Raw genomic sequence first — 11,905 nt, 5'->3', positions numbered from 1 at the left:
TTATAATTACATTCAACGGTAGCAACAATTATATTAATTGTTAGTATTCAGAAAAGAATTTGGATCATAAAGAAAATAGAGCTAGAGGATGCGTGCATAGATGAAGAGAGAAAGTAGTAATATATCAACTAAAATTTATGAATAATGATCATATGTTTCTATAAATTTGTCTTCATATCCTAAACCAATATTATTTATATTTTTTAACCACTCATATCAAATTATATATTTTGGTTCTACACTTTAATATTTTGCTTTTGTTGGCAAATTTGTGCATATCGACCTTAAATAATTTTGAAGTAAAAAAATATTTTTGTAACCAGGAAAACTTCAATATTACATAACCAACTCACCATGGAAATCTTAGAAATATTACAACACTCTAAAACTTTATATCAATTTTATTGTTTGGTAGAGATGATAATTTTTAATTTTTTCTTAATTTAAAAATAAACTCAGAGTTACAGTATAACTATGTTTGATAATCACATATATTATAAGCTAAGTAAAAAATGATTTCTCTTTTTAAATGGTTTATTTTTTAACCAATTTCATTCTAGTTCTACCCCTCATTTCGATAGCACTCATATTTTTCAGATTACCCTCTCTTTGAATTATTTATTTTAACATTTATATACTATTTATTTTGTGGATTGTCCATTTAAGTTTCATAACTTTTATTTATTTCTGTGTTATGTTATTTTTAAATATTTATATTGGTTTTTATATTGTTTTTTATTTTTATATTTTTAAGTCTTTGTCATGATGTATTAAAAGTTAAAAATTTATTTTAAAAATATATATCATAATAAATATTAAAAATTTATACTTTAAAAATGGTATAAAAAACAATCAAAATAATTATAACATAAACAAATAATATCATATATTTTTTTGTAATTTACCCTATAACAAAATAATCTTTCTAATTTAATCAAATATAACAAGTAGTTTTTTTCAATTTTCAGTTAAAATACTTAAACATAATTACATAAATATATTATAATATGAATAGAAAATAAAAAACAAATTACGACTAATTAGTTTGGGTGGACATAACAAGGGATACGTACAGCAATGGTTTCAACTTTCAACAACTACTGAAATGTCACCTTTAGAATTGTTATTTAATAAAAATATTCACAACTTTAATAAAATAATAATATATGTAATAACTAACTAAATGAATACTAGTGGACTAATAAAATAATATATTAGCTGTACGGTAGGTTAGTGAAAATGGAATTCTTTAACACCAAAATTTAATCATATACTATCACAGGTAAAACATATGGAAAACAAATTAGTAATTTCCTTTAAAGAGTATCTATAAATATCTAATCACGTTTTCTTTACATGAAAGATATAGATGTCAAGTCATCAAAGACAAAATTTCAATCATCTGATAATTAAATAATTACTCATACTAATCTTTTTATAAGAATCTTTTGAATAGGAATATGAAAATATCATTAAATTTGTCACAATTGTATATAGTTTAACGAAATTGTCATTCAATAAAACTAAACCATTTCATTTTTCTACTAAATTGTTTGAGTAAATAAGGATATTATCTTGATAAAAAAGTTATTTATTGTATATAGAACTCTCATTATCCATACAAAAATTTCAAAAGAGTCTAAGAAAAAGACTAGATAGAATAATTACTAGAGAGGGGATTAAGAATTTAATTCGTTTAGTCAACAAATTAATAATAAGAAAGTTAAACAGAAAGAAGATGAATAAAGGACAACATTGACCAATTGTAAAGAAAATGGATATTTTAAATTTATCATTTTAAAATTTTAATAAAGAAAAGTATCAATAGAATTAATAATAATAAATGATTCATTAATTAAAGTATTAAGATAGTTGTGAACTATTGTGTATGCAATATAGGATAAGCCAAAATTACAACCAAAGATCTATCTCTTGAGACAATGAAATAAGTTAATGATTGAAGTGAGTAGTGTGAAAACAATTTTTATATAAAAACTGTTAGAATAATATATATTGAATTTTATAATCAATCATAGATGGTTAAGATTAAAAGTTAGTTATTGGTCACTTAATAGTCATATACATTAGACTATATAGTTCATATCAATTGTTCTCATTTCTTATATCAGTACATTGTTCTCATATGAATAACTAACTATTAATCGTAACTTTAATTTTTAAATAAAAATTGTTGATATAAGATTTCCATCAAATTATATCTCTCATCGACTCAACCAAATAGTCATTTGTTTTACCAACCTTTTATATCTTCTATGACTTTCTAAACTTCTTGATATTTCTACTACACCAAATTTAGTATTCAACAATGCTTAAAATAATAATTTGATTGTGTTTATGCTATGAGAATACAATAGAATATAAGGTGGGTGGTCTTTTTTGGTGTGCAAAAAACCTAGAATATTTCTTAGACTTACAATTATATACAATTATTAATTATATAAAATTTTGCATATATAATTATATATTTATAGATGATTACTAATTATATATAAAATCATTACGTCTGACCAAACAATTTAGCTGTTTAAATTAGTTAAATTTAATACAAAACTTCTTTGATGTGTGACTCGAGTTTTACAATATTGGTTTTAACACAAAAACTATATACTTTTTTTTTCATTTCAGCCTCTTATACTCACCATTCTTGCGTAAGAGATTCAATTTTGACACCCTTTATTTAATCAGCCTCTTATGTATGCTTGTATCCTGACATGTAAATTTTTCGTAAGGTTTCACACATAATTTATATGGAAATGTAAAAATAATTCTTCCCTCAAAAACCACACATATCGTTAAATTACAAAGAAAATAAACTTATTGTATTGCCCACGACAAAAATATAATCATAATATATAGATATCCCTTATTATTATTAGTTTTTTTAGTTTTTGCTTATTTTAAAAAATAACCTTAAAGTTGTAGATTACTATAGTCTATTTGACAACTTACTTGGATTATAAATTCAACTTTTATTTATTAAAAAATAACAAAAAATGATCTCTTTTATGGTTGGTTTTACTTTTTATTTTACTCCCTCGAATTTCATATCTTACTTTACTCCTCAAATTTCAATAGCGCTTTTATCTTTTTGTATTTTTTTCTTCTTAGATTACTTATTTTAATGTTTGTGTATTATCGATTTTATTTATTATCTCATTCATGTTTAACAACTTTTGTTTACTTGTGTGTCATGTTGTTTTTAAATATTAATATTGATTTTTATATTGTCTTTTATTTTAATATTTGACATGATGTATTAAAGTTAAAAGAATAAAAATATAGATGAAGATAAATATTAAAAATGTATACTTTAAAACATGTATACAAACAATCAAAATAGTTATCATATAAACAAATAACTTCATATTTTCTATACTTTATTCTGTAAAAAATAATATGTCTAATTTAGACAAATTAAACATATAATTTATACCAAACACATAATATTATAAAGAAATTATAATCTTATAGTTTATAAACTAGAACTTAAAAATATAATACATTCCATACGCATGTATATTGTATAAAATATAAAAATTACCAAGCATATATGTTTGAAAATTAAAATACCATACTGAAGTTACTAGAAAGGATAGTAGCAAAAAGTTCTCAAAATGCTGAGTCACTTGGAGACCCAAAATTAGAGTCTGAAGCCTTTCGAAGATTTAATTTTTAAATAAAATATCAGAACAAGATTTGATCCATTGATAGAGACACGATTGGCTAATACATACTTATAAAAAATGGCTAATATAAATAAGGGAGGAGAACTAGTAGTGTGAAGTTAATAAACACAAGAATATCTCTCCTCATGTAAAACACTGTTTAGTAAAATAAAACAGAAAGCAATCCCTGCCAACATTTGTTTGTGATATAAGAATTTTTCTAATATATGTGTCATTTCACATTAGAAAAATAGTAGAAGGTGTACCCATGACTTTTAAATCAGTTCTTTAATTAATGGAAGTGATACAATGGACAAATTAAAATAAATCTAGGATTAAAAAGGAGAATAGTTGTCATTTATCAAGAAAAGAAAATCATATATACTCATGAGAGGGGAATAGAAAAAAGAAAAAAGAGAGGAGGGAAATGACACTGATTTTCAATGATGATACATCGGATTCATTTTTTATTTAAAATTAATCATTGATGATATCACCACATAACTAAAATCAGCTATGAAACTCTATTCTACAACAAAAATTAGCTAGACTTACCATCAACATCGTTAAGCTCAATCTCTATCTGCCGATATTATATTTTTTTTATGCTATTATTGTATTACTGACTATCTAGTTTTAATAATTATTGATTTTTGGATAAAAATAATATAAATATATGATTAAGTTTTTTTACTAACAATACATAAATATTTAATTTAAGATTAGAATTTCTTAACAAAAAAAAAAGAAAATTTTGTAACTTGGATTAACTAACTAGTTATTGTCGGAATATTCTTCCTGGGATAAATGCAATAAAGACCCCATTCCATTGCCTCCCAATTAATTAATAATCTTAACAAGAATAAGATTTTTAATAATAGAAGAATAGAGGAGACAGAGGTATTATCGATCCAAAAGCTGATTGAAATAATTTACGACTTTTAACTTCAGCAACAACTACTTTTATTTTGCACATATTAAATCAGCTACTAGTTTGGACCGAAACAAACTCGGCTAATAATAGTAAGTATTACCAGATAGCTATTATTCAACAGATCAAAAAATATAGCTATTATTCAACCAACTATAGTTAACCAGTTCTCAACAATCTTATAAGCTTTTAATTAAAATTTAGTGATTTACCTTATTAATATTTTTAAAATTGGATTGAAGAGAAGCAAACCACTCTTTGTAAACAACATGGTAGATGAGAAAAAAATAAACATATTATATTAAATCATAATAAAAATTAATTATTTTAGAATTATTCAAGATGCATCTTCTGATTTACATAACAGAAAGATATGAGGAGATATCATTTTGTAGTTGTTATTTTAGGATGGTTTATAAGTTAGATTTTTAAAGGGTGACGGGACAAAACAAAATATGTGGGAGCTATAAAATATACTTATAATATGATTTTACATAATTTATTCCCTCTAAAACTCAATTCATACTGATATTGTGGAAGATTATAAACCACTTCTCGAGAAAAAACAAGGTTTAGGGGTTGGATAGAAATCATATATTCCATTTTTGTCTCACTTTCTATTCTCATTCAATTAAGAAGTTTCATTTTATTGAAAAGGAAAATTATAAAATAAAATTTATATTTTTATATTATTTTATAAAGTTTAATCAAGTAAAAACATACGAGTAATATTTTTTAGAGACACACGACTATATGATTCCTTTTTTTAGCACACTGATGATGTAACGCCCCGAAAAATACTTCTAAAAAACATTGCGGAAAAATGGGTGAAATTTTTTGTTTGAATTGGTGATATAAAATTGTTTCCTTTTAAAAACCTTTCTTTTCCGGGATATCACTTTAAGTAACTTGAATGCGGAAAATCAATTTATCGTTATCGAATGATAACTTAAGTCATAGTGAGTTCATACGGACTAGGTTAGCAAAGGCAGAAACTACATTGTCACTAACATATACAAAATCAAAATAAACACAGCCCCCCACCAAAAACAAAAAGGGGACATCGACTGGCCCACAAGATGACTCAAAAGATTCCAGGAATGTTGGACCCACCACTCGGGTCCTCCTCCTCTTCCGAGTCAGACACGAGGTCGATCACCTCCACCGAGCTCTCTACATTGACGAGCTCAACGACCTCGTCCACCTCCTCCTCTTCCTCCACTTCATTATGCCACAACCCAACGACATAATTCGGAGGGGATGACATTCTCAAAACCGGAGCCCTCTTGCAGGGACCTCCTCCAAGACCACTGCTTCTCTTAGCTCTCTACTGGATGACGGAGCGTCCAAACCATCTGGCCACATCTATAACCGTGGAAGGGAACAGCGCCATCACTCCTGACTGGCGGGTATCGAAGTCAAACCTCTGGAGACGTCGGCCTCTTTGGCGGCAAGGTGAAGGAACCGTCAATATATGTGTCGGGGTGAGGGATCATCATCCATGACCCGTCGCACACCATGTGCAATGACAGACCGCAGGGGCCTGTGTATATATATCTATGCTCATCACTAGCCCATTGTCCCATCGGGGACATCGTGAAGTGATAACCTCGAATGTGAGTGTTGTTGTAGGCCATCTGCATAGCAAATATATACAGAACATGAACAATACAGCAGAGAGAGTAAGACATCTAATGAACATAAATTCGGACTTACTCAGAATATTATACTCAGATATGAAAAACAGTTCATATATATATATATATAACATATTACATTATAACTCATTAGTTGTTCTCGTAAACAATTATCCAATTTACCTGAGTAATATAACCAAACTCATCAATTGTTCTCATAAACAATTATCTAATCAACCTCTGTAAGGTAAACAACACTTATTCTCAAACAATATCATAATTTACCATTTACCAATCTATAATTCATCGACAAGATATCATGACTATAACTAAATAACACATAAGTGGAGATCATAACCCCAAATAATGACATACATATATTATCTATAACCGACATCATAACCCACCGTTTATAAACATAAACAATAATGTATCAACATACATTTCATAAACAAATATCATAACCATAAGTAATAATATGTGCATAATGTTAATGATGCATGATGTTTGTAACTCAAATGTGGGAATCCACTTCCACCAGTGCAATATATGCATGCTTATAAAAACTGTAAAACATGTTTATTTGCTTCACACATATTTACATGGTATATGGTACAATATATAGGACATGTGGCATGACTAGTTACAGAATGTTTTCAGTTATAGCAATCCCTAAGATAGCGCTTATGTTGAATGCTCTGATTGTGGTAATGCGTATAATATCTCATGCTATTATTATATGTCGTTGACACTGTTGATTACTGCAATTGTGCCTAGGATCGTGGATGTGTGGAATGCATGGACACTGTATCCTTAACACGCCCCTGCAAGATAGGGGTACCATCAACTACACCTATCTTGAAGCGAAAGTCTTGATGTCGCTGCCTTGATAAGGGCTTCGTGAGACAGTCCACAAGTTGGTCTTTAGTGGAAACATGCTGAACCCGAATTTGGTTATGACGAACATGATCTCGGACAAAATGAATGTCTATAGCAATGTGTTTCATGCGACTGTGAAAGACTAGATTGACTGTAAGATAAGTAGCTCCCAGATTATCACAATAGATGGTAGGGGCACTCGGTAAAGGAACAGCAAGTTCAGATAGTAGTGATGATAACCAGAGAACTTCGGCTGAGGCAGGTGTGAGTGCTCGGTATTCTGCTTCGGTGGATGATCTTGCCACTGCTTTTTGTTTGAAGGACTTCCAAGATATTGGGTTACCGCCGTAGAATGTAATGTTAGCAGATGTGGAGGTATAGTCATCTCTATTTCTAGCCTAGTCTGCATCACTAAATGCGTAAAGTGTATTAGAGGGCGGTCGCTTCAGGTGGAGTCCATGAAAGATGGTAGCTTTGAGGTACCGTAAAAGTCTTTTCAAGGCTGTAAAGTGTATGGATGATGGATTCTGCATGAATTGAGCAAGTTTGTTTACAGTATAGGCTATGTCTGGCCTTGTCATTGACAAGTATTGGAGTGCTCCAATGATGCTTCTGTATTCTGTAACATTTGCTATAGCAACACCATCATATCGTGTGAGGGAAGAGGTGGTGGACATTGGGGAATGAACAATCTTAGCATCTGCCATCTTTGTGCGATCAAGCAAGTCATGAATATATTTGTGTTGACTAAGAAATAGCCCTTGAGATGTAGGAATGACTTCAACTCCAAGAAAGAAATGAATGTATCCCAGGTCTTTAATGGAAAACACAATGGCTAATGTTGAGAGGCACTTTTGAATTGCTTGATAGTTATTTCCTGTAATTAGAATGTCATCAACATATACTAAAGTGTATAGTTTGATAGTACCTTTGAAGTAGATGAACAATGATGGATCAGACTTGGAGTTGACACAGCCATATGACAGTAAAAACGAGTGTAAGGTGTGGAACCAAGCTCGAGGAGCCTGTTTGAGTCCGTACAAGGATTTCTTTAGGCGACAAACATGATCAGGATAATCGGGATGATGGAAGCCAGGTGGCTGCTGCATATATACAGTTTCAAGAAGTTTGCCATGTAGGAACGCATTGTTGACATCTAACTGGTGAATGTGCCAATGTTGTTGAATTGCCAAAGTAAGAACTAATCGAACTGTTGATGGCTTAATCACTAGGCTGAAAGTTTGATGATAATCTAGACCCGGACGTTGATGAAATCCTTTGGCAACTAGACGGGCTTTGTATCTATCAATAGAACCATTGGGGTGTCACTTCACTCTAAACACCCACTTACACCCGATTATATTAGATGTTGTATGTTTAGGAACCAGGTCCCATGTGCCCTGCTGGATTAAAGCATTAAATTCTGATGACATAGCGGCACACCATTCAGGAGAAGCCATTGCTTGTGACATACATGTTGGTTCATGCGATGATGGGAGAAGGTGCTTTGTCACGAGCAAGAATTTTTTGTTGGGTTTACGTATATCATGCATGGACCGTGTAATGGGTCTTGAAATGTCTAAGGAGGACGTTGGCATGCGATCCAATGGTGGTGCAGTTTGGTTTGCTGATGTAGGTGTGGTGTGAGGTGAGGGTTGTGAAGTGGGTGAGGTAGGAGGTGTGGATTCATGTGAGTTTGAGGATGAGGAATGGCTCGGACTATTTGTGGGGCTGCTGTTATGAGATAAAGGAGAATTTGGAGGGACGATTATGGGAGAAGGTGGTGGCATGGGAGTAGGGATTACATAAGGTTGGGACAAGAGATTAGGGAGTGGGTGCCACGGGGTGTGGGTCTTTAATGTAGGTGAGAGTGATGGTGTAGACTGGTTAAAGGGGAACTGATCTTCAACGAAAACAACATGACATGAGATGTGTACCCTATGAGTAGCTCGATTAAGGCAAATATAAGAATGATATTGTGTAGAGTAACCAAGGAAGACACATGGTTGACTGCGGGGGGATAGTTTGTTTGCAGCATATGGACGTAGCCAAGGATAACAAAGACACCCAAAAACTTTTAAATGTGTATAGGATGGAGGCTTTTGGTGAAGACAGTAAAATGGGGATTCGAGATTAAGTGTAGGAGTTGGCATCCTGTTAATGAGATATACTGATGTTTGAAAAGCATAGCACCAATATTGTGAAGGAATTGAAGCATGACTTAATAGTGTGAGGGCTGTTTCAACAATGTGTCTGTGTTTGCGTTCAGCCATCCCTACATGCTCGGGGGTGTAAGGTGGAGAAATGAAATGAGAGATACCATGTGTGGAGAAATGTGATTTTAGTTTGAGGTATTCAGTCCCACCATCAGTGTAAATGGATTTGATTTTGAAGGAGAAATAGTTTTCAACAGTTTTTTGAAAAATAAGAAAGAGTGTGACAACTTCTGTTTTATGTTTCAATGGATACAACCATGAATAACGAGTGAAGTGATCAACAAAGATTAGATAATAACGATATCCATTAATAGAAGTGATTGGAGAAGGACCCTAAACATCAGAAAAAATTAATTCAAATGGAGCAGAAGTTTTTATTGAAGATTCATGGAACGGTAACTTATGACTTTTATTTAAGGAGCACGAGTTACATTGGGTACTAAATGTTGGAGGACTTGATGGTAAGAATGTCTTGAGAGTGTGATGAAGTGTCTTGAGAGAGGGATGTCCTAGCCGAGCATGCCAAAGGGTGTGATTGGATTTGAAGGCGTGAAGTGTAGTAGGTGAGGTGGAGTGAGAAGGTTGGAGTGTGTAAAGATCACCATTAGTTGGACCGCACATCAACGTTGCTCCTGTCTTGAGATCCTTCACATGAAAAGAGAAAGGGTGAAATTCAACATACACATTGTTTTGTTGACAGAATTTGGCAACAAAGATTAAATTATGACTGGCTTTTGGAACACATAGCACATTATTAAGAGTAAAAATAGTGGATGGAGTAGAGAGATGAGTGGAATCCATGTGTGAAATGGATAAACCTGTGTCGTCTCCAATGGTGACTGAGTCAGGACCTTCATAAGTGGAGTGGAGACTTAGGTTGTTCAAGTCCTGTGTAATATGATGATTTGCGCCACTGTCAAGAATCCAGTTTGGATTGGCATTAGCATAATTAGCAGTAGGACCAGAGGGCATGAGTTGGGGGCAGTATTTGGCTATATGACCAGGAAAATCACAGAATTGACATCGTGGTGGAGGTCGATTGGATCGGTTATTGAAGTAGCCTTGGTTCCTTGATGGTCCTGCATGGAAGGGTCTATTTGAAGTGTGATTGGTTGGACTATTTTGATAGCTTGGAGGTGACTGCCGTTGGTTGAATGAATCAGGTAGGAAGGAATTCATATTCTGTGAAGATCCATGACGACCTCCGCGACGATAAGATCCTCGTCCACGAAAATTACGCTGAACATTTCGCTGATGGAAATTTGCTGTTGGGACAGCTACATCTGCAGTTACATCTTCTCGCTGCAGGAATTCTTCATGTGCAGTGAGATGGCTATGTAATTCTTCAAAATTGAAGGAGCGTTCTCTAGTGCGAATGGATGCAGCGATGTCATGATATTCAGATCCCAGTCCATTTAAGACGTAGAGAGTAATATCATCATCAGAGATGGTGGCATCCAAGACTGCGAGTTCATCAACAACTCGCTTGATCTGAAATAGAAATTCAGTTACTGTCTGAGAGCCTTTGCGGCTTCTCTGCAGCTGATTTTTGAGGGACATCACATGAGCTCGTGATGGATTTGCATATTTGGCTTCAATAGCCAACCATAGCTGGCGAGCAGTTGAACAAGAAGAGAAGGCAACACTGTCGCGCTCATTCATGGAGGCAAGGAGAAAACTAACAATGAGTTGATCATTTGCAAACCAATCATCATATTCTGGATTGGTGGTGGACTGACCATTTGTGGTAGTAAATTCTGACTATGGTTTAATTTTACCATTAATATAGCCGATGCATTTCATGCCGGCAAGCAAGGAAGTGACTTGGCGTCGCCAAGCAAAGAAATTGGAAGCAGACAACTTGATGGAGATTGGTGCACCATGTTTGAGAGGTGAAAGCATAGTGGTGGTGGCAGCCATAGAGGATCGTACTCAGTGGAGTGTATAGAAACTGATACCATATAAAAACTGTAAAACGTGTTTATTTGTTTCACACATATTTACATGGTATATGGTACAATATATAGGACATGTGGCATGACTAGTTACAGAATGTTTTCAGTTATAGCAATCCCTAAGATAACGCTTATGTTGAATGCTCTGATTGTGGTAATGCCTATAATATCTCATGCTATTATTATATGCCGTTGACACTGTTGATTACTGCAATTGTGCCTAGGATCGTGGCTGTGTTGAATGCATGGACACTGTATCCTTAACAATGCTATGTCATGATCATCCACCTTACACCAATATCCTCTCAATAACCTAGTCGGAAATAAATCAAGAATACAGGTCCCATACCAAGCCACTTTGTACGCACCAAAAAGCATTTCATAAGCCAATTGATCAATAAGTTCCATAGTAACAGTTCATAACAGGACGATGTCGTAATAAACGCTTTCTGGGCATCCCTCTCATTGATCCAAATTGCAAAGAGGGGTTGTCAGAGATCGTCTAGTTTGGCCTGTGAGAACTGTCCGATCCAACAGGATATCCACTCCCAGGAATACAAAAGACTCACCTCACCTAGACTCTCCCTCAAGACATTGTTGA

Source organism: Lupinus angustifolius, chromosome LG12, assembly GCF_001865875.1.
Source record: "Lupinus angustifolius cultivar Tanjil chromosome LG12, LupAngTanjil_v1.0, whole genome shotgun sequence".
In the NCBI taxonomy this organism is placed as follows: domain Eukaryota; kingdom Viridiplantae; phylum Streptophyta; class Magnoliopsida; order Fabales; family Fabaceae; genus Lupinus; species Lupinus angustifolius.
Note: the sequence above shows the minus strand (reverse complement) of the source record.